Genomic DNA, 25,152 nt, shown 5'->3' on the forward strand with positions numbered 1-25,152 from the left:
GAGCAAAGTGTGTAGGTTGTCTACGCTTTAGCAAAATTTTCCCAAATTCTGTCCTTACATTGAGTACAAATTCTATGATGGTACTATATCAGCACACTATAAAGTGACGATCCGCGCTGACGCGTTTCAGCCAGTCCTGGTCTTAAAGGAGAAATGAACTCTGAGAGCTGTGCCCACAATAAAAAAAAAAGTCCGGGAGGCAGCAGAAGAAGGGTCACCAGTATGGCTTGTGGTCTCACTGCAGCTGATCTTTTCCCAGTTAATGACTTACCATGTCTGTGTGGAGGCGGCCATCTTGGTAGAAGCAGGGCTTTGCTTCCTCATTTCAATTCTGCCCTCAGAATCCAGTGATCTGCAGACTGGTTGGGTAATGACAGAAGTGGAGGAAGCACAGATCCTAAGAAGGAATGGAGCAGAAGCAGGGAGATCCTTGCACTGAGGGTCCTCAGGTACGGCTTCCCCTCCAGCAAGGAGAACTATGATCAGTGCTGCAGTGACAATTCTCACTCCAGATCCGGAGAATATGAGAGGTCAGAGGGAGCAGTGCCTGGGATGATCTCACACTGCAGATATACAGAACAGGAGTGCCCAGACACACTCACTTTTGGTGGTATTTGATCACCGCTGCGGTTTTTATTTTTTGCACTTTAAAACATAAAAAGATCGACAATTTTGAAAAAAAAAAAAACTATGTTTTTTACTTTTTGCTATAATAAATATCCCAAAAAAATAAAAATTTCTCAGTTTATTTAAACTTCCTCAGTTTAGACCGATATGTATTCTTCTACATATTTTTGGTAAATTAAAAAATCGCAATAAGCTAATATTGATTGGGTTGCGCAAAAGTTATAGCATCTACAAAATAAGGGATAGATTTATGGAATTTTTACTTTATTTTATTTTTTTACTAGTAATGGCGGTGATCAGCGATTTTTAGCGGGACTGCGACATTGCGGCGGACAAATCGGACACTTTTGTCACTTTTTTTGGGACCAGTGTCATTTATACAGCGATCAGAGCTACAAGTAGCCACTGATTACTGTATAATTGACACTGGCAGGGAAGGGGTTAACACTAGGGGGCGATCAAGGGGTTAAATGTGTTCCCTGGGAGGTGTTTCTAACTGTGGGGGGAGGGGGCTGACTGGAGGATGAGAGAGATCGCTGTTCCTGATCACTAGGAACAGACGATCTCTCTCTCCTCCCTTGTCAGAACGGGGATCTGTCTGTTTACATTGACGGATCCCTGTTCCAGCTTTCGGGTCCCCCGCCGTGAAGCGGGCGCAAGCCTGCTTTGGTTCTTAAAGGAGCCACCGTACCAGTACGGCGATTCGCGGGAACGAGCCGACCTGCCGGCGTATAATGACTACAAGTGGTTAAGACAAATTTTTGAGGGTGCAGTTTAGATACAATCAACACTTCTAGATGTTCCCCATAACAGAGCAAATCTTCATTTGTTTAGTTCTGTTCCTCTCTAATCATAGCAGGTGTAAGTGTATCCAATCACCCTTATTTACCCCCTCCTCCCTAATATACCCCCTCCTCCCTGATATCCCCCCCCCTTATATACCCCCTCTTCCCTAATATACCCCCTCCTCCCTGATATCCCCCCCCCTTATATACCCCCTCCTCCCTAATATACCCCCTCCTCCCTGATATCCCCCCCCTTATATACCCCCTCCTCCCTAATATACCCCCTCCTCCCTGATACCCCCCCCCTTATATACCCCCTCCTCCCTTATATACCCCATTCCTCCCTGATACCCCCTCCTCCCTTATATATCCCCTCCTCCCTAATATTCCCCCCCCCTTATTTACCCCCTCCTCCCTAATATCCCCCCTTATATACCTCCCTACTTCCTGATCTCTCCCCCCTTATATACCCCCTTCTCCCTGATATCCCCCCCATATAGCCCCCTTTTCCTTATTTACCTCCTCCTCCCTGATACCCCCTTATATACCCCCTTCTCCCTGATATACCCCCTTATACACCCTCTTCTCTCTGATATCCCCCCTTATACACCCTCTTCTCCCTGATAACCCCCCTTATATACCCCCTTCTCCCTGATATCCTCCCCTTATATACCCTCTTCTCCCTGATATCCTCCCCTTATATAGTCTCCCTTATATACCCCCTTCTCCCTTATATACCCCCTCCTCCCTTATAAAACCCCTCCTCCCTTATATAACCCCTCCTCCCTGGTATATTTTGCTGTTGGCAGCTGCAGGTATCTAACACCTTGGGTGTGTCATCTACCACTGATGGAGGAACCACAGCATATGGCAGGAGCAGCATGATCCATGTCTTTATGGACCTTAGTCAAGTTCCTTCACCCCAAACTCGCTCCTCCATGTCTTTATGGACCTCAGTCAAGTTCCTTCACCCCAAACTCGCTCCTCCATGTCTTCATGGACCTCAGTCAAGTTCCTTCACCCCAAACTCGCTCCTCCATGTCTTCATGGACCTCAGTCAAGTTCCTTCACCCCAAACTCGCTCCTCCATGTCTTCATGGACCTTAGTCAAGTTCCTTCACCCCAAACTCGCTCCTCAATGTCTTCATGGACCTTAGTCAAGTTCCTTCATCCCAAACTCGCTCCTCCATGTCTTCATGGACCTTAGTCAAGTTCCTTCACCCCAAACTCTGAGCTCCTCAATGTCTTTATGGACCTTAGTCAAGTTCCTTCACCCCAAACTCGCTCCTCCATGTCTTTATGGACCTTAGTCAAGTTCCTTCACCCCAAACTCGCTTCTCCATGTCTTTATGGACCTTGCTTTGTGCACTGGTGCACAGACATGTTGGAACAGGAAGGGGCCGTCCCCAAACTGTTCCCACAAAGTTGGGAGAATGAAATTGTCCAAAATGTCCTGGTATGCTGACGCCTTAAAGCGGAGTTCCAAACACTTTTTTTTTTAAAGGTCGCTCTGCCTTTGTCCAATCATACAACATGTCATCTGTGTTGCACTTTTACTTTCTTTAAATATAGATTTTTACTTCCAGATCTCGGAAGCAAGCAGGTTACATTTTTAGCTGCGGGCATCTGAAGCCCTCCTGTGTCCATTTCCAGGATTTCTGTGCAGCTGGCTACCCAGCATGCACCTCCCGATCTCACACCAATGCGCGGCTCTCCTTCTTCCAATAACACGAGATTTCGGCAGTAGGTGATTCACAAGGACTCCTGGGATACATGACGCCGCTATCCCTGGAACCCTTTGCGAATCCCCTAGGCGGGGGAAGTGCAGAAATAACACTGAAAAGTGGCCAAGCCCAACCCCTGAAAAACAATCACCCCACCTTAATCCCCCCCCACCATAATCCTCCCTCCCCCCACACCATAATCCCCCTCCACCAAATTATTTGGACCAGTGCACAAACCAAGGTCCATAAAAACATGGATGAGCGAGTTTGGGGTGGAGGAACTTGACTGGCCTGCACAGAGTCCTGACCTCAACCCCATAGAACACCTTTGGGATGAATTAGAGCCGAGACTGCGAGCCAGGCCTTCTCATCCAACATCAGTGTTTAACCTCACAAATGCTCTTCTGGAAGAATGGTCAAACATTCCCATAGACACCCTCCTAAACCTTGCCTCAATAAAATAAAATAATACAATGGCTGTAACATGACAAAATGTGTAAAATATCAAGGGGTATGAAAACTTTTTCAAGGCACTGTAGATATACACAGGACACAGGGCTTTTTTTCAGCAGGAATGCGGGGGGACACAGTTCCTGGACCTTTAGTATTGAATGCAGTGGTGACCCATCCATAGGGGGCGCACAGGCACTGCCCCATCCCCCCCCCCCCAAAGGTGGTCACCAAAAAAAAAAAGAGTCCTTGTGGCGCAAAGCAATGTGCCGCGACACTCCCATCATACAGCATTCTCCTTGTTGTGGGGTTTCCTATTGGCACCGCCATAGCACATGGGCGGTGCTTTCCGTCACTTCTGGTTTCTCTGTGCCAGTGGGGAACCGGAAGTGACGCCGCGGCTCCGTGGATGGAACGCACTGCCCGGGCGGTGCCTAGACTCTCCCTCAGCCGGATTGGTAGTAAAAAAAAAAAAACAAGTGTTACAATGAAGTTGTCTGTTGTTCATTAATAGTTGCCTCCCCATGACTGCTGCATAATTCAAGTCATTTGTTTTTTTATTATTTCTGTCTATTAAATTTACACCCGACCTTGTACACAATGGAAAAGGCGCGGTGCCTTTCCATATATATGATCTTCCCAGCGCTCTCTTCATTAGTTGAAATGTCAAAATTCATTTTGGATGTTTGATAAGTTCATAATTCTGGAAATTCATATCAGAATAATATTGGATGCCTTTATGTTTGACCTCCTGGGGCTCAATGTTTAATAGGCTGAAGGGTGCTACTGGTGTCAGAATAAATAATATACATAAATAAATAATATACATACTATACAGTATATAACACATACATACAAAGGTAATGTGAATCTCACTTGTATACAGGGCCGTCTTTAATATCGATTGGGCAAACATTTTCTTGGGCCCCGCCTCTATTCTGAGACATACAAAAAATAGCCAGTAGACTCAAAATCAGTTTACTGCAGCAGATCACGCATTGATTGCAATTGGTTGCCAGAGGTTACAGCCTATCCTTACTGCTCACTGGTTGGTTGCTAGAGGTTACAATACATAATTTCTGCTTGCCGTTACTGCACATTTTTAGTGCTCACTAATTGGTTGCTAGGGTGTTACAGCACATTATTACCACTCACTGATTGGTTGCTAGAGATTACAGCAGATCCCTACTGTTCACTGATTGGTTGCTACAGGTTAATGCTCATCATTACCACTCACTGAGCAGTGGAGCAATCCCAAATAATTGAGCAAGTAAAGTGGCACATTAATACACATACTACAGGAGAGTGTCAGAGACTGCAAATATACTACAGGAGACAATCAGAGACTGCAGACATGGTACAGGAGACAATCAGAGACTGCGGACATAATACAGGAGACTATCAGAGACTGCGGACATAATACAGGAGACAATCAGAGACTGCAGACATAATACAGGAGACTATCAGAGACTGCGGACATAATACAGGAGACAATCAGAGACTGCGGACATAATACAGGAGACTATCAGAGACTGCGGACATAATACAGGAGACAATCAGAGACTGCAGACATAATACAGGAGACTATCAGAGACTGCGGACATAATACAGGAGACAATCAGAGACTGCGGACATAATACAGGAGACTATCAGAGACTGCGGACATAATACAGGAGACAATCAGAGACTGCAGACATGGTACAGGAGACAATCAGAGACTGCGGACATACTGCAGGAGACAGAGACTGCGGACATACTGCAGGAGACAGAGACTGCGGACATACTACAGAAGACAATCAGAGACTGCGGACATAATACAGGAGACAATCAGAGACTGCGGACATAATACAGGAGACAATCAGAGACTGCGGACATAATACAGGAGACTATCAGAGACTGCGGACATAATACAGGAGACAATCAGAGACTGCAGACATGGTACAGGAGACAATCAGAGACTGCAGACATAATACAGGAGACTATCAGAGACTGCGGACATAATACAGGAGACTATCAGAGACTGCGGACATAATACAGGAGACAATCAGAGACTGCAGACATAATACAGGAGACTATCAGAGACTGCGGACATAATACAGGAGACAATCAGAGACTGCGGACATAATACAGGAGACTATCAGAGACTGCGGACATAATACAGGAGACAATCAGAGACTGCAGACATGGTACAGGAGACAATCAGAGACTGCGGACATACTACAGGAGACAATCAGAGACTGCGGACATACTGCAGGAGACAGAGACTGCGGACATACTGCAGGAGACAGAGACTGCGGACATACTACAGAAGACAATCAGAGACTGCAGACATAGTACAGGAGACAATCTGAGACTGCGGACATACTACAGGAGACAATCAGAGACTGCAGACATACTACAGGAGACAATCTGAGACTGCGGACATACTGCAGGAGACAATCAGAGACTGCAGACATAATACAGGAGACAATCAGACTGCGGACATAATACAGGAGACAATCAGAGACTGCAGACATAATACAGGAGACAATCAGAGACTGCGAATATACTACAGGAGACAATCAGAGACTGCGGACATACTACAGGAGACAATCAGAGACTGCAGACATACTACAGGAGACAATCAGAGACTGCGGACATAATACAGGAGACAATCAGACTGCGGACATAATACAGGAGACAATCAGAGACTGCGGACATAATACAGGAGACAATCAGAGACTGCGGACATAATACAGGAGACAATCAGAGACTGCAGACATACTACAGGAGACAATCAGAGAATGCAGACATACTACAGGAGACAATCAGAGACTGTGGACATACTGCAGGAGACAATCAGAGACTGCAGACATACTGCAGGAGACAATCAGAGACTGCAGACATACTACAGGAGACAATCAGAGACTGCAGACATGGTACAGGAGACAATCAGAGACTGCGGACATACTACAGGAGACAATCAGAGACTGCAGACATAATACAGGAGACAATCAGAGACTGCGGACATACTACAGGAGACAATCAGAGACTGCGGACATACTACAGGAGACAATCAGAGACTGCGGACATACTACAGGAGACCAGGGCCGTCTTAATAGCATTATGGTTCTCTGGGCAGTAATAATACAATGGTGCCCCTACCAGCCTGCCTACTCTCAAGAATTAAAGTATAAATAGTTGATAGAATTGAACATCTATTTATTGGTAGAAAAGGGAGATTTTTTGGCGGGACTTTAGGGGGGCCAGCGAGGAAAAACAAGGAATTTCAATCCATAGTAGGATATCTCCATATCTCTGAGTGATTATAATTTGTCATCCATGTTGAATTTTAGATGTATCTTTGTACTTGTGCACATAACTTATACCAAACCTTTTATCAAGTTCTTCATATAATAATAATAATACATTTTTATTTCTAGTATGGATTGAAATTCCTTGTTTTTCCTCGCTGGCCCCCCTAAATTCCTGCCAAAAAAATCTCCATTTTCTACATTTACTTACAGGGATGTTGGTGCCTTTTCTTTGTCATTGTCACTTACCCACATCGCTACTTTCCATCTATTTATTGGTAGGTTCGATGTCAGGGACTTTGGGCTGCAGGAGGACCGTTGTCCGGAGAACTCCGTGTTTTGATGTGTTCTCTAATCTCTAGTTATCCAGACAGACCTGGTCACTAATTGCTTTTGGCTTCTTCTGCATTAGGTATTCCTATGGGGGAGCCGGAAAGTCTAAGGTGGTCATTGTTATGATAATAGGATTATCTCTACTGTCTAAGGCGACCTTTGTCTGAGATAATGGGAGTCGTCCTTATCTGATAGGTTTGCTGTATGAATTCAGTGTGCTTCTTAAATAATAAAGCGGTCTTATTTCTTCTGATGTACTCCAAGACTGGTGTTGCCTGGTTCTTGGGGGTTACTATAGCCAGATCCATTGGTCTCGTGTTCCAGGACTTGGGAAGCAGCTTCTTGGAGGAACCTTGATCGTGTCCTGAAGAAGCCTAACGGTGAAACGCGTAGACGCACAAGGGCTCATTGTACAAATTTTATCATTATATATGATTTTTAATCTTTTTGAACACTGTGATTATACCATGTACGTTTTTTCAATAAACTTTATTTTTGTTACTTCTCCATTGTTTCCCAAAGTCTGACCTTTGGTTACTTGTTTAGTACCCCTTTTTTCCCCCTTCAATTTGCGGATGTGGCGTTCCTTTCTCATTCTTCGAAATATCCAACAGTTTTTTTTAAACAATAAGAAAACATGCCATAATCCAAAGGCTAATCAACACAAAGGGAACGGTACGGGGGGGAGGTAGAAAGTCACAGTACAGGACAGGGGGGGCACAGTGCAGGTTCAGGGACACTGCCTGGGACAATGCCATCCTGGGACAGCTTAGTAAAAAGCGGGACTATCCCAGCAAATCTGGGGCAGTTGGCAAGTATTATGTAATGCAAGATTGTCATGAGGCCCCCCATGCACCAGGGACCCCAAAAGGGTGCCCATGCATTAAGACAGCCCTGCTGGGGTCTGCCAGGTGGGCTGCAGGGGGGCCCCGTGATTTCTAACAGCATTACTGAGGATATTATACAGGAAATGCAGCAAGACATTTTCATACGATGAGATACAATGTAGACCAGACTTTCCCTTTAAGCCAGCAATGGTAATAAACCCAAAAACGTCTTCTCAGTGACTTCTACAAAACAGAAATAGTTGCCGCGCGCGCGGTTACCATGGACCGCTGATGTTGAACATTGGCAAGAATCAGAATACAGCTCTACACATTTTATTTTGGTTGCTGATCTTTCTTCAATTAAATAACGAAAAAACACCAGCTTGACAGCTAAAATGTAACTGTCATCTCCGCCTGATTAGAATTTCTTTTTTTTTTTGCTGTATTCCAAATCCTTCCATATTAACAAAAAAAAAAAAAACACGCCTCACGCATTGTTCAAAACTGTTCATTGGAAGGAAAAAAAGTCATCATAAAAAAAATTAAATTAAATGCAAAATTAATTTGCCTAACACCTGTCAGGAATCATTCTAATGTCAAACTAATAGGACGCCAAAATTTTTGCAAAGCAATTTTTTATTTTTTTTTTTTTTGCAGACGTAGAAGTTTGAGTGCCTCCGCTGCAGAAAAGTCTGAGGTTATCCGAGGACAGCTGAAAACTTTGTGTAACTCCTGCAGATACGGCTTAGGAGAGGCAGTTAAAAAGCCGTCACCTCTGCGGAGGGACTTGGTGTAATTTATCGCGGCGTAATTATCATCTAGAGAGCCGGCAATGCTGAGGCGTAAGTACAATATAAGTAGCGTGTATTACTATTAACACTGAGGTGCAGGCCGAGACTTTCAAAGCATCACGCCATGAAAATTGAGCGCTTGACTGGTAAAAAAAAAAAAAACAAAAAACACCCGCTGCTTTCATTCTCCCGCGGCATCGGCTCCGTACATTGTCATCGCCACAAAGGGAATATTTTTTTTCTGCTTTGGTTGCTTGTTATTTTTCCGGCATACTTTTTCCATTTATAAAGTTTCGTGCGCAAAAACAAAATAAAAAAATTCCCCCAGCCGTCAGTTTTTATAAGAAGTTACAATGTATTCATAATCAACCTAAAATCTCATAGAAGCTTTAATATGTTTATGTCATTTCCTATGTAAATTTCAATATTTTTAGGTTTAACCACTTCGCTGCTACAACAGGTTTTTGCAGTGTTTTTTTTTTTTTTTGTTTTTAAATAATTTTAGGCCTGAAGATTAGTTAAAAGTCCCAACACATGGTATTATTTCTGAAAGCAGAGACCCAAGAGAATAAAATAGTGGTAGTTTCTGATTTCTTAAGTCACATGATATTTGCACAATGGTTTATCAAGCACAGAATTTCAGTAAAAAAATTAATGAAAGATAATTTTACGGCAGAAAAATGCAACATACAGTATCTGACAAAAGTAAGTACACCCCTCAGTCACATTCATGTAAATATTTCCTTCTATCTTTTCATGTGACAACACTGAAGAAATGACACTTGTCTACAATGTAAAGTAGTGAGTGTACAGCTTGTATAACAGTGTAAATTTACTGTCCCCTCAAAATAACTCAAGACACAGCCATTAATGTCTAAACCGCTGGCAACAAAAGTCAGTACACCCCTAAGTGAAAATCTCCAAATTGGGCCCAATTAGCCATTTTCCCTCCCCGGTGTCATGTGACTCGTTAGTGTTACAAGGTCTCAGGTGTGAATGGGGAGCAGGTGTGTTAAATTTGGTGTTATCGCTCTCACTCTCTCATACTGGTCACTGGAAGTACAACATGGCACCTCATGGCAAAGAACTCTCTGAGGATCTGAAAAAAAAAGAATTGTTGCTCTACATAAAGATGGCCTAGACTATAAGAAGATTATAGAAGATTACCAGATGGTCCCCGGCCATCTCTATGACCTTCGGAGGCCGGACGCGACGTCATGACGTCACTTCCGGGGCCGGCAGATGTAAACCCTGCTGTGTTTTTAGCTAGAAAGGCTGAGATCGATTTTTATTTTGTTGATCTCAGGCTTTCCAGCCTCAAGGAGAGATGTGGGGACTTATAGACCCCAGATCTCACTGTAAAGAGGACCTGTCATGCCCTATTCCTGGGGGTGTTTACATTCCTTGTAATAGGAATAAAAGTGACCAATAATGTAACGGGAAAGTGTAAAAATAAAAAAAAATAAATAAACAATATATATAATAAAATGAATCTAAGTGCCCCGTCTCTGCGTGCTCCTACACAGAAGTGAACACATAAGTAGGTTACGCCATGTTCACCCTGCCGGCTCTGTGAAGGCAATCAGTAGCTATGGAGCTGCCACATCACTTTCACTTTGAAGCCAAGAGCCGGCTGAACAAAATCCGTTACTGCAACCACCATTAAAGGTTCACTCTTCGATGTTCGTAGTACGTCCAAATAGCTGAAATGGGTATGGATCCTGGACTGTTCTCCTTCCTGAACACCCTCAGTCGTTAAGGATCAATGGCAAAAAGTCCCTTGAGGACTAGGAGCTCTTAGTCCCCTTTAGAAAAAGAGTATCTCCAACTCCAGGTGCTTCCAGCCCTCCTGGCTGCTTATCTACTAGCCCACCTGGCTGCTCCAAAGATCTTCCAGGACAAAGGATGAAGGGTTAAGCACTACGCTGTCCTCAGAAAGCCGGCTACATGTGGAAGTCTCTCCCCTTGTGAATCTCACTCTCTCCTCTTTGCTCCCTTTTGCTCCTTTGGCAAGATTCCTCCTCAAACCGCTCTTCTGAAAGGATCTTCCTAAGTCAGCCTGAGCCCAGCCTGGAGGCAGAGCCCCCCCTAGACCTAGGGACTCACCCCAGACAGCCTCCTCAGCACTCTATCTTCCCCCTGACTCCCCTAATGATCAGGCTCTGTCATATTTAAGGGCTGATCCATCCAGCCTGCCAGGACATTTTGCCCGGGGATTGGTCAGACTCCCTTAAGTATGCAGATCGGGTCTTCCTGGCCTCCGCCCACTAACTTCTAGAAGTTTCTCCAGATCCAGGGGGAGGTACCAGAGACCTTCCTCTGTAGAGCTATCCGGCCTGACCTGCAGTAACCTGACCCAGTTTCTGACTCGCATAGCTTACCATGAGTCATTATTATTATTATTATTATTATACGAGATTTATATAGCGCCAACAGTTTACGCATCGCTTTACAATGTATAAGGGGGACAACACAATTACAGTACAGTTCAATACAAAAAAGGTACAGGAGGGCCCAGCTCGTAGAGCTTACATTCTAAAGGGAGGGGGTGGTGGTACAAAAGGTAATAGCTGCAAAGAGTGATTTGATGGGGGAGTCATGACATAAATTTGCCTGCACTGGCACTATTGACACACTAGAGGGTGCTGCATCAATTTTTATGCTACTTAGTTGATAGAGGTATGGATGCTGGATGGACAGGTTCCCTTTGACCAATAACCCCTGGAGATCTTACCTACCCTGGCTTGAGGAGAACTTCTGTCTCTCAAAGGGGCCTTCAGTTATGTGGACCAGCCAGTTTTGATGGCCGAGTCAGGGTTGGGATTTCCGACGCCCAAGCATCAGCCTGATCACAGCTCCAAGTCCAAGAACAATATGGCTGCCACATGCAAGGTCCATATGACCATTTACTTTGTTCCAAGGGTGTTCTGTAAGGCCAGGACCTACCATGTTACATCATCATCTCCCACAAATAATATTTAGCATTTAATCACAGACATGAAACATATTCCCTCCGATCTGAAGAAAAATGAGTGCCGCAGTGTAGAGAGTGGTGCCTCCACTATGGACTGCAACTAGCCCCCCCCCCCCGAACAACCCCCGATCCCTTTGTTAATTTTGCAGTCATCAGGTTTGAAGGACTCTCTTGATGGTTTAGTTGTGAATCCTAATCTGCATACAGACCTACAAGACCATGTCAGAGGTTCATTAGCAGCTAGGCGTTTATTCATTCGATCTCCAGGCCCAGAACATCTATTCAAATACTACACTGTGCACATTTGTTTACTACTGAGAGTTGAATCAATAAAATGTCCACAATATCATTGCACTTTTACAATTTAATGTCACCATCCAGGGCTAAGACAAGGGGTGGGCAGGAGGGACAGTTGCCTTGGGTGCAATGGTTTACTGTAGGGATGGGGGCGCCATCCTTCTGTTGCAAGGCTGACAGGAGTAGTTACAGCGGCAGTGATTTTAACAAGTGAGTGACTATTGGGCATAGGATCCCCTAAGCTTGCACGTCATGAACGGGAGAGGGGGGTGCAGTTTGGCATCTCTGCCCTTGGCACTGGATGACCTTGTCTCGGCACTGGATGGCCTTGTCTCGGCACTGTCACCGTCATCAACCTGGTGCAAGCTCCGACATGGAACCTACACAGGCTTTAGTTCCACAACTTTAGTAGAAGTTTCGGTAGGTGGGGAGGAGTAAACTATAACGAGAACCTGTTACTTTGATCTGAATGGACAAAGAGATTGATTCCCTTTAAGAAGTGTAGTCACCCTGCTGTAAACAGAGGTGAGCAGTAAATTTAGTTCTTACGGGTAGTAGTTTGCCCAGGTCAGTTTATAGTCTTTTCACTTTGCTCTCCTCTAAGTTCAGGGTTGCTGCTGTTCCATGCTGCAAGTTGCACTTTATTAGTTGTATCACAATATTAATGTTACACGGATTATAATAGATTTTTGAGTATATTCCTTTTTGATAGCTAAGCACTTTATATATTATTTATTTTATACTGTTGGTTTTCCTAGCGCAAATGCAATTTTATTTTAATTTATGCTGTTCCATGCTGCTGCCACTAGGTGTCACTGGCACTTTGAATAGCCATGGGAGTTGTAACAATTTTGAATTCCCTTTGCCAGCCACTAGGAGGTTCATGGCCAGAGGTGCATGCTGGGGGGAGGGTATACATATTTAAGGAGTGGCCTGGCAAGCTGTGTTCTCCCTGGGCTGGGAAGGTGTTTGTACTGGTCTAACTCAGAATCCTCAATCTGTCCTACCTGGTGGGGAAGGGTACAGCATGTAAGGTGGAGAGCCAGAGGATGGAAGTCCTGCTGAAGAGGGAACGAAGTCCACCATCAGAGGAACCTGGAACTCCCTTGGGTGGAGGAAAAGGGTGGCGGAGTCTGGAAATCTACCTGAACTGAAATGAGGCGGCAACATGACTTCCTGAACTGAAAGGAGGCGTGTTCATGACTTCCTGAACTGAAAGGAGGCGTGTTCATGACTTCCTGAACTGAAAGGAGGCGGCTCCATGACTCCCTGAACTAAAAGGAGGTGGCTCCATGACTCCCTGAACTAAAAGGAGGCGGCTCCATGACTTCCTGAACTGAAAGGAGGCGGCTCCATGACTCCCTGAACTAAAAGGAGGCGGCTCCATGACTCCCTGAACTAAAAGGAGGCGGCTCCATGACTTCCTGAACTGAAAGGAGGCGGCTCCATGACTCCCTGAACTAAAAGGAGGCGGCTCCATGACTTCCTGAACTAAAAGGAGGTGGCTCCATGACTCCCTGAACTAAAAGGAGGCGGCTCCATGACTTCCTGAACTGAAAGGAGGCGGCTCCATGACTCCCTGAACTAAAAGGAGGCGGCTCCATGACTCCCTGAACTAAAAGGAGGCGGCTCCATGACTTCCTGAACTGAAAGGAGGCGGCTCCATGACTCCCTGAACTAAAAGGAGGCGGCTCCATGACTTCCTGAACTGAAAGGAGGCGGCTCCATGACTCCCTGAACTAAAAGGAGGCAGGTCTATGACTTCCTGAACTGAAAGGAGGCGGCTCCATGACTCCCTGAACTAAAAGGAGGCGGCTCCATGACTCCCTGAACTGAAAGGAGGCGGCTCCATGACTCCCTGAACTAAAAGGAGGCAGGTCTATGACTTCCTGAACTGAAAGGAGGCGGCTCCATGACTCCCTGAACTAAAAGGAGGCGGCTCCATGACTCCCTGAACTGAAAGAAGGCGGCTCCATGACTCCCTGAACTAAAAGGAGGCAGGTCTATGACTTCCTGAACTGAAAGGAGGCGGCTCCATGACTCCCTGAACTAAAAGGAGGCGGCTCCATGACTCCCTGAACTAAAAGGAGACAGGTCTATGACTTCCTGAACTGAAAGGAGGCGGCTCCATGACTCCCTGAACTAAAAGGAGGCGGCTCCATGACTTCCTGAACTGAAAGGAGGCGGCTCCATGACTCCCTGAACTAAAGGAGGTGGCTCCATGACTTCCTGAACTGAAAGGAGGCGGCTCCATGACTCCCTGAACTAAAAGGAGGCGGCTCCATGACTTCCTGAACTGAAAGGAGGTGGCTCCATGACTCCCTGAACTAAAAGGAGGCGGCTCCATGACTTCCTGAACTGAAAGGAGGCGGCTCCATGACTCCCTGAACTAAAAGGAGGCAGGTCTATGACTTCCTGAACTGAAAGGAGGCGGCTCCATGACTTCCTGAACTGAAAGGAGGCGGCTCCATGACTCCCTGAACTAAAAGGAGGTGGCTCCATGACTCCCTGAACTAAAAGGAGGTGGCTCCATGACTCCCTGAACTGAAAGGAGGCGGGTCCATGACTCCCTGAACTAAAAGGAGGCAGCTCCATGACTTCCTGAACTGAAAGGAGGCGGCTCCATGACTCCCTGAACTAAAAGGAGGCAGGTCTATGACTTCCTGAACTGAAAGGAGGCGGCTCCATGACTTCCTGAACTGAAAGGAGGCGGCTCCATGACTCCCTGAACTAAAAGGAGGTGGCTCCATGACTCCCTGAACTGAAAGGAGGCGGGTCCATGACTTCATGAACTAAAAGGAGGCGGCTCCATGACTCCCTGAACTGAAAGGAGGCGGGTCCATGACTTCATGAACTGAAAGGAGGCGGCTCCATGACTCCCTGAACTGAAAGGAGGCGGGTCCATGACTTCATGAACTGAAAGGAGGCAGGTCCATGACTTCATGAACTGAAAGGAGGCGGGTCCATGACTTCCTGAACTGAACATTGGCCATCATTCAAACTGGAAGACCAGCGGCAGCATGAAGCAAAGCTTCTGTAGAAGACAGCGCCACCAAGAGGTTAATATTGTAGCAAAAACTCTTTCCTTTCTTTTCCTATTCTTTGTATTATCATGGAATTGTTCTTCACTTCACCAAACTATAACACATCTTATTCGCCATAACGATAGTTATTTTTAACTCTTTGTATGTATTTTTCAGCCCTCGTTGGCTGTTAATGTGAAAACAAGTGAATGTTCTGGTGAGCAGCGATCGTTCTATTTACTGAGCGTTTTGTTGCTGGTTGTCGCCTGGACAAAATTCTTTATGAATTCTCCTCACAGCAAAAATGGATATTACCTTGAAAAATAATGGCGCTCTACCTAGAGACAAGCAGTGATTGCCAGTAGCTGACGGGTTTGTATTCATGGAGTCAAAGGTTTGGCATTCACTTGCTATTAAAACCTATCAGCTGGGCGGCATGCTGTCAGGATTAGCCGCCTCGCAGCTTCTCTCCTTATTCTAAAGAATTTATCACTTAAATTGCTCCTTAGAAACTGGCACCGAGGAACCTGCAGAGAGAGAGGTAAATCTTATTGACCTAAAATTGATTTTTCAGATGCCAGTGTCCTCATTTCACCTCTCTACACAACACATGTATCTACTCAGGAGTGAGCCGGGGGAGCGAGCAAGTTTTCTGAAAGAGAAAAACAAATGTGCGAACAGATCCATGGACTGAACTCCGACTGAATCCTTCTTCTTCATCTCAACTGCAGATCATAATGGGAATTAATCTGTAGAAACACACAAATCGATTACTGGTCTGATTGTAACAGGAGAAACTTCTCTACAGACTGGAAGCTTCACTGAGAATGCAGCCTATCCAATCACTAGAGAGCGATGACATCACTGAGAATGTAGCCTATCCAATCACTAGAGAGCGATGACATCACTGAGAATGTAGCCCATCCAATCACTAGAGAGCGATGACATCACTGAGAATGCAGCCTATCCAATCACTAGCGAGCGATGACATCACTGAGAATGTAGCCTATCCAATCACTAGAGAGCGATGACATCACTGAGAATGCAGCCTATCCAATCACTAGAGAGCGATGACATCACTGAGAATGTAGCCTATCCAATCACTAGAGAGCGATGACATCACTGAGAATGCAGCCTATCCAATCACTAGAGAGCGATGACATCACTGAGAATGCAGCCTATCCAATCACTAGAGAGCGGTGACATCACTGAGAATGCAGCCTATCCAATCACTAGAGAGCGGTGACATCACTGAGAATGCAGCCTATCCAATCACTAGAGAGCGAAGACATCACTGAGAATGCAGCCTATCCAATCACTAGAGAGCGGTGACATCACTGAGAATGCAGCCTATCCAATCACTAGAGAGCGATGACATCACTGAGAATGCAGCCTATCCAATCACTAGAGAGCGGTGACATCACTGAGAATGCAGCCTATCCAATCACTAGAGAGCGGTGACATCACTGAGAATGCAGCCTATCCAACCACTAGAGAGCGGTGACATCACTGAGAATGCAGCCAATCCAATCACTAGAGAGCGGTGACATCACTGAGAATGCAGCCTATCCAATCACTAGAGAGCGATGACATCACTGAGAATGCAGCCTATCCAATCACTAGAGAGCGGTGACATCACTGAGAATGCAGCCTATCCAACCACTAGAGAGCGGTGACATCACTGAGAATGCAGCCTATCCAATCACTAGAGAGCGGTGACATCACTGAGAATGCAGCCTATCCAATCACTAGAGAGCGATGACATCACTGAGAATGCAGCCTATCCAATCACTAGAGAGCGGTGACATCGCTGAGAATGTATCAAGAGCTTATAAATAGGGGCGAGTGGCGCTACCTGTATTGTATACCTGGTTGGATATATGCTCGTGTGTAAATATAAAAATAAAAGTGTGGGTATATGCCCAGCGGGATTGATATCCCGTGCTTCTGTGTGCAAAACCAGTGCCTCCTAATTATAGGATATAAAAGCTACCCTACCATCCAAATGTGAATTACTCAAAATAAAAATATTATATCAATAAATCAATCAATAAGCATACCCTCTAGTACATAAAGAGGAATAAATAAATATATATAAAAAACTAAATGCAATCCTCTTACTCCTATTTATAACTGTGCATTAATAACATTGATCAAAAAGTACATCTTAACACCCAATGTTCATATGACCCTCCATGCTAACATCCGTAAGACTAAACAGGTGGAGAGTATAATCAGAAACTGTATTTACCACATTAGAAAAGTGCAATATTAGTGAAAAAATTTAAAAAAGATTGAAAATTGGAACCCTATACAAAATAATAAAATATTTTATATTTGTATTAGCAAAGTCCTAGAAAAAAGTTCCACCATAGATTTAATTGCATAAGGTTGCATAAAGTTCCACCATGAATAGAATTCCTGTAAATAGTGACTTTCGTGATAACTTCAATTTTGTATCCAGTGACTTGCGGTGCTCCCCCTCAAGGATCCCCACTCACCGGCTCCCTATGCCCCTGCAGGGGTATTAGGCATGTAGTATCAGGCCGTGGATGGCATCTGGGATTCCAGTAGAGTTGCCCCCGGGGGTTCCCCTTCAGATATGGTATCTCCTTCAGTGATCCTGGTAGTCCTCATAAGAAAGAGACAGGGCTCCCGTAGTATGATACCGTAAAAATATTTTATTTAAAACGCTAGTTGAACCAGCACCAAACAAATAAAAAGTATATAAAAAAAGTGTTTCAGACTCCTGCTACAGGAGCCTGGCAATCACGCTGCGTAGAGAAATCAAGCCCGGAGATGAGCTCGTGGATGTATTCCCTCAGCTGAGCAGCGTGCGCCTCAGCTGCGCTCCAAGCTCCCTCCGGCTTCCGTGTGTGACGTAAGTACGTAGCCCCGGCTTACGCGTTTCGTCAAGCATTAAACTTGCAGTAACACATTGAAATACACTGCGTTACGCGTGCATTAATGCACAGAAATGTACTGTGTTAAACTTGCAGTAACGCACTGAAAGATACAGCGTTAAACTTACAGTAAACACACTAAAATATACGCCATTAAACTTGCAGTAACGCACTGAACTATACTGCGTTAAACAGAAGATAATGCACTGAAATATACTACGTTAAGCGTGCACTAATGCACAGAAATGTAATGCGTTAAACAGCACATAATGCACTGAAATATATGGCATTAAACTTGCAGTAACGCACTGAACTATACTGTGTTTAACAGAAGAAAACACACTTCAATATACGGCATTAAACTTGCAGTAACACAATGAAATATACCATGTTACGTGTGCAATAACACACTGAAATATACTGTGTTAAGTGTGCATTAATGCACAGAAATGTACTGTGTTAAATATATACGGCATTAAACTTGCAGTAACGCACTGAAATATACAGCGTTAAACTTGCATTAACGCACAGAAATGTACTGTGTAAACTTGCAGTAATGCACAGAAATGTACTGCGTTAAATGGCACGTAATGCACTGAAATACACGGCATTAAGCCTGCAGTAATGTACTGAACTATACTGCATTAAACAGAAGATAACACACTGAAATATACAGCGTTAAACTTGCAGTAATGCACTGAACTGCACTGTGTTAAACTGAAGATAACGAACTGGAATATACGGCATTAAACTTGCAGTAACACAATGAAATATACTGCATTAAGCGTGCACTAATGCACAGAAATGTACTGTGTTAAACTTGCAGTAATGCATTGAAATATACGGTGTTAAACTTGCATTAACGCACATAAATATACGGTGTTAAACTTGCATTAACGCACATAAATGTACTACGTTAAACTTGCAGTAACGCACAGAAATGTACTGCATTAAATGGCATGAAACACACTAAAATATACGGCTTTAAACTTGCAGTAATGCACTGAACTATATTTTGCGTTAAACAGAAGATAACGCAGTGAAATATACTACATTAAGCATGCATTAACGCATAGAAATGTACTGCGTTAAACGGCACGTAACGCACTGAAATATATGGTGTTATACTTGCAGTAACGCACTGAAATATACGATGTTAAACTTGCAGTAATGCACTGAACTATACTGCTTTAAACGGAAGATAACACATTGAAATATACAGTTTTAAACTTGCAGTAATGCACTGAACTATAATGTTAAACGGAAGATAACCCACTGAAATATACGGCGTTAAACTTGCAGTAACTCTTTTAAACAGAGATCTTCAATATTAGGACAAATAAATGATTTTTATTTCAGGGTCCACACTGATTGGCTTTAGCCTGAAGTATTTAGTATGAAACGATATTTGGGACCCTAGGGCCTTAGGACAATAGCTGGTAAAGGGAGGCGTAGGGGCTCCTACTGTGCACAGCATGATCCCTTCAGGGGTGCCGGTGGGATCTCCTAGAGCCATTCTGGATAACGGTCAATGATCCTAGTGGTCCCTTTCTATATATGTTCCAGTAACTTCTTTACAGGCTTTGCTCCTTTTCGAAATATTTAGACAATCATATTGAGCCTCTCCACTGTTAGCTCTCCTACCCCTGCAGGAGTTTGTTATTTAACAATTGATGTTACACGAAATGTTGATACAAATTCCGTATTCTATTTTCTTGTTTTTGCAAAAAAACAATAAAAGATTTTGAAAGAAGCTTGCAGTAACGCACTGAAATATACTGTGTTAAGCGTGCACTAATGCACAGAAATGTACAGCATTAAACGGCATGTAACGCACTGAAATATATGGCGTTAAGCTTGCAGTAATGCACTGAACTATAGTGTGTTAAATGGAAGATAACGCACTGAAATAAACAGCATTAAACTTGCAGTAAAACACTGAAATATACTGCATTAAGCGTGCACTAATGCACAGAAATGTACAGCGTTAAACGGCATGTAACGCACTGAAATATATGACATTAAACTTGCAGTAATGCACTGAACTATACTGTGTTAAATGGAAGATAACACACTGAAATAAACAGCATTAAACTTGCAGTAAAACACTGAAATATACTGCGTTAAGCGTGCACTAACGCACGGAAAAGTGCTGTGTTAAACTTGCAGTAACGCACTGAAATATATGGCGTTAAACTTGCAGTAATGCACTGAAACATACAGTGTTAAACTTGCAGTAACTCACAGAAATGTACTGCATTAAACTTGCAGTAATGCACAGAAATGTACTGCATTAAATGGCACGTAACGCACTGAAATATACAGCGTTAAACCTGGAGTAATGCACTGAAATATACGGCGTTAAACTTGCAGTATTGCACTGAACTGTACAGCGTTAAACGGAAGATAACGCACTGAAATATATGGCATTAAACTTGCAGTAACACACTGAAATATACGGCGTTAAGCGTGCGCTAATGCACAGGAATGTACTGTGTTAAACTTGCAGTAACGCACTGAAATATATGGCGTTAAACTTGCAGTAACGCACTGAAAAATACAGTGTTAAACTTGCAGTAACTCACAGAAATTTACTGCATTAAATGGCACGTAATGCACTGAAATATACGGCGTTAAACCTGCAGTAATGCAATGAAATATACAGCGTTAAACTTGCAGTATTGCACTGAACTGTACAGCGTTAAACGGTAGATAACGCACTGAAATATATGGCATTAAACTTGCAGTAACACACTGAAATATATGGTGTTAAAGGGGTTGTAAAGGTAAAAATTTTTTCACCTTAATGCATTCTATGCATTAAGGTGAAAAAACTTTTGACAGTACCGCCGCCCCCAGGCCCCCCGTTTTACTTACCTGACGCCTCGAATCTTCGCTGCTCGTCCTAGTCATCTTCATTGCAGCTCAGCCTGGTCGCTGATTGGCTGCAGTGGATGGATTGAAAGCAGCGCAGCCATTGGCTCGCGCTGCTGTCAATCACATCCGATGACGCGGCGCGCCGGGGGGCGGGGCCGAATGATACAGCGAGCGGCTATAGCCACCGGCTGTATCACAGGAGCGCGCCCGCAAGCACTCACCACCATGCGAGGGAGCTCGCATTAAGGTGGTAAATGCTTGCGGGGAGGAGCTGAAACAGCCGCCGAGGGACCCCAGAAGACCAGGTTCGGGGCCACTCTGTGCAGAACGAGCTGCACAGTGAAGGTAAGTATAACATGTTTGTTATTTAAAAAAAAAAAAAAAATTACCTTTACAACCTCTTTAAGCGTGTGCTAACGCACAGAAATGTACTGTGTTAAACTTGCAGTAACGCACTGAAATATACTGTGTTAAATGGTCACTACACTCACAATGACTGAACTGTCTCTACATTGACACTAATGTAAAGATGAATGGTCACACTACACTCACACTGAACTATCATTACATTCACACTAAACTGATATTCTACACTGACAATAGAATCAGAATAGCACACTAACAGAACCCTGTTCTATCTCTCTCCATGCCGCTATCACACTACAAATGGCTGCTATGGAAAGAATACTTTTATAGTGTGGGGCGGGACTAGCAGCAATGAGCCATGATTGGATACAGTCATCATGACAGCATCCAATCATGGCTCTGACAGTGTTCTGTGCCCTCATTGGGCAAAGCTTTCATTGCTTCAGCCAATCAGGGCTTTCAATGCACTGTGTGACAGCGCAGTGCATTGTGGTCGTTCGGCAGGCCGAACAAAGGGTCGAACGCCCTGATAATTCGGTTGTTCGGCGAATGTGCAAACAGCCAATGTTCGGTCCAAACTCATGCTCAGGCCAAATGTTCGCCCATGCCTGGTACAAACCAGTGGCCGTGGCTGAACCCTAGGCAGCAGTGTGCCCTAAACGGCTGCCTAGTTGGCCTAGTGGTAGCACAGGACCTGAGTTGTGCACATTAGGACTACGTTTCAAACAACATTCTCATTAAGTAAAATTCCTAGCAAGTCCTCTCAGTGTGGAGGAAAGATTTATTACCATCAAACAGATTTGTGGTATATTATTATGTGTTAATTATCTGCCTGCTGAGCATTTCATCAATTATCCCGGCATAGAGCAAAGGCTTTTTGTGAGGTAACTTCATACATGACCCTCCATTTCTCATTGTTCTGTAGATCAGACACTGTACACAGCTGCCTTCCCATGTGCTTCCAATACTTCCAGTCCCCGGAGAAGATGCATCGTCAGCAACCTGAATGTGACATCCTACATTCTTTCCAGGAATCACAGAAAACAGTGTTAATATGGCTTACGTGAAGGATTTTATGTCAAAGCTGGAGATTTTATTGACCTGAAGCATTTGATGCTGTTCTGGTGGAAACCCGAACCTTATGTTACTTCATGCTTGCATGCCTTCCGGAATCCCATGTGGCTAAGCAAACGACTTGTAGACAAAATTTATCATTTTATGCTCAAATAAGCAAGATCCCTCTTCCTGTCTGCAGATAAAACAAGACAAATTCTTCAATCTGCTGATAATAGGAACCCAAAGACATGAAACAAAGGTTGGACAGATCGAGAGACAGTCATTGTGTGTGTGGGTAGAGAGCACTGACCTCCAAAAGTACTCACGTGCTATCAAGGTCAGGGGTCAGGTTTGGAGACCAGTAGATATAGCAGTTGAGAGGCTCCCACGGACAAGCAGGTCACCCATATGCATGGTAAAGGGTCAGGCCTCCCAAAACTGATATGTTAGTTTTAGCTGGCCACACACTGTAGAATTTCTTAGGATCGCTCATGTGAAATTTGTCATCAGAACATTCTTTTTTCCACCATTGAGTCAACTAGTTTTGTTTGAAAGGCCTTAAAATTTTGTCCAAATGTGCTATTTGAATGGAATCCCAAATCTATTTAACAGATTTCATTACCATATGTACAATTTTTGCTGAATGAAAACCACATTCACAGTTTAGTTTGATTGTGAAATATTTTCAGTCCTGCTCCTCTGAATTTTTTCAGCACTATGGCCAAAAACGAACGTCCATTTGACCCCACGAACCATTAGAAAATCAAACAAATGTTCAGAAAATGAACTTTTTCATACAAAACTCTCTGAGTTTTTTTCCTAGGTATCTTGTATACTCCAAGAGTGAGAGCTCCACCTCATGAATTTTGTAAACTGATTGAACTCTCAACATAAGGACGCACGGGAGCACGAACGAGCTATTTAAACTGCACTAGGGCTTGGTGTAAGTGCCGTTTGGTCTATTGCATTTCTGAAGTATCTGAGTATCTGTTCCTTTATTGCTTACAAATTGCAGACCTGCTCTTGCTCCTGACTCTGCTTGAACTCTGTCTGCACTGACCCCTGGCTTGCCTCTGGACCTCACTTCTGTCTCATCCCTCCGCTTGTTCACCTTAACGTTAAGGATCTTGGTCTGATCCCTGACTACTCTCCTGACTGTTGCCTGAACCTTATCTGCTCGCTTGTTTCTGACCTGGACAGTCTGACCCTGTCTTGTGTCTGATCCATACTGCACCTCCGTGCTCTTCTCTGGCTCCAGCTCTGCCGCCAGCACATCCGGTCCTGCAGTCCAGTGTTCCAGTTGCACACCAGCCCCAGCCAGCAAGAGACTTACCAGGCACTCGTGCCACCTTGTGCTCTGGCATTCCCTGTCACCTTACCTGGGACTCCGGAACCAGGGCTGTAAGAGAGGCCTGCCTCAACGCTTCAGGCTCCACCACCAGGTACGTTACAAATATGGAGCCCCTTATTGACAGTCATGGTTCCATAAATGGAAGTTGTGATAGACTCACCCAGGACAGAGGCTTTTGGAGGGGACTGAATACTAGCCTCTTGCCTACCGACTATGGGCCCTGGCATTTGAGGGAGCTACAAGCATTTGGGAAGATTTGCTGTTATGTAATGCAAAAGGACATTATTACGGAGGCCATGATGCTCTCTGCCAGCTTGTGACTCAGAGCAGATGTTGATGTCATCAGCAAACCACCTGTCTGGGGCCCCCTGCCATAATGTGTTTGTTGTAAGTAGGTCTAGTGTGCCGCCTAAGGGTCTTTCGCCCATTGTTGTTTGTGCTAATTAACTCTGCTAGTGTGTGAAGGTGTCCTGTGTTTATACTTATGATAATGTGTATTGTAGTTTGTGAGCTAGGAGACAGCAAGTCTGACCTGGAAGGACCACTGAGTCATCCAGGGGGGTTAATTAACGTTTATAGTATATGTCTGTTGTTGTGATTATATTCCTGTGTGCAGTTTGTATTGTTACGGGTAATCTGTTTAGAAGGGGGGAATGTCCTTCTCAAGTGTATAAAAGCCTGTATACGTGTTCAAATAAACAGTTCTTATTCTGGTTTACTCCAAAACTTGGTACTTCCTGGTTCTTGGGGTAACTTATCCAGATCCACTGGTCTCGTGTTCCAGAGCTTAGGAAATGATATACTGACGAAAGCACTCAAGCGGAGTGAGGGAAACGATTCCGTCACACTTTTCCCCCCTTCAACATCCCCGACGTCCCTCGTCAGAGCCAGGATCTTCTACCCAGCTTCTCCCAGGTGTCAGGGCTACAGCAGTTCTGTGCGCCACACAGGCGCCAAGTCCAAAGAGGACTGTGAGCAGACAGATGGATGTCTTTTATTTCAGAAGAAACATTGCATGTCTACCTAACTGCTCACAGCTTTTGACAGCTGGACTGTACTTCTGCTTTAATCCACCCACTACAAATGGGCTGTCAACATATATACCACTTCCTATTATCATACAGCAAAACAAAGAAAAAAATGTACTTTACTGGTACCCTGGAAAATGAAAAATGTAATAATATACATACAAGATAAAATACCATGGCATAGGTTATCGCTTTAATCCACGTAAGTCTTAGTTTTACTAATAAACATTTAAAACATAACAAAGGATTCCTAGAGCATTATGGGTTAAAGAAGAGACACGACAGCGGGAGTCTTTCTCTCTCTTTCTTTGACTGAAATCTCAGAAAGATCCATCTGATAAGGGATGAGCCACTCCTCTTTAGCTGTGTGTATATTGGAGCTTGAGCTTTTGATGGCTGCAAACAACAGGCTGTTTTTTCAGTAGAGATTAAAAAAATGTGAAACCC

This window comes from Aquarana catesbeiana, linkage group LG13 (genome assembly GCF_042186555.1).
Source record: "Aquarana catesbeiana isolate 2022-GZ linkage group LG13, ASM4218655v1, whole genome shotgun sequence".
NCBI lineage: Eukaryota > Metazoa > Chordata > Amphibia > Anura > Ranidae > Aquarana > Aquarana catesbeiana.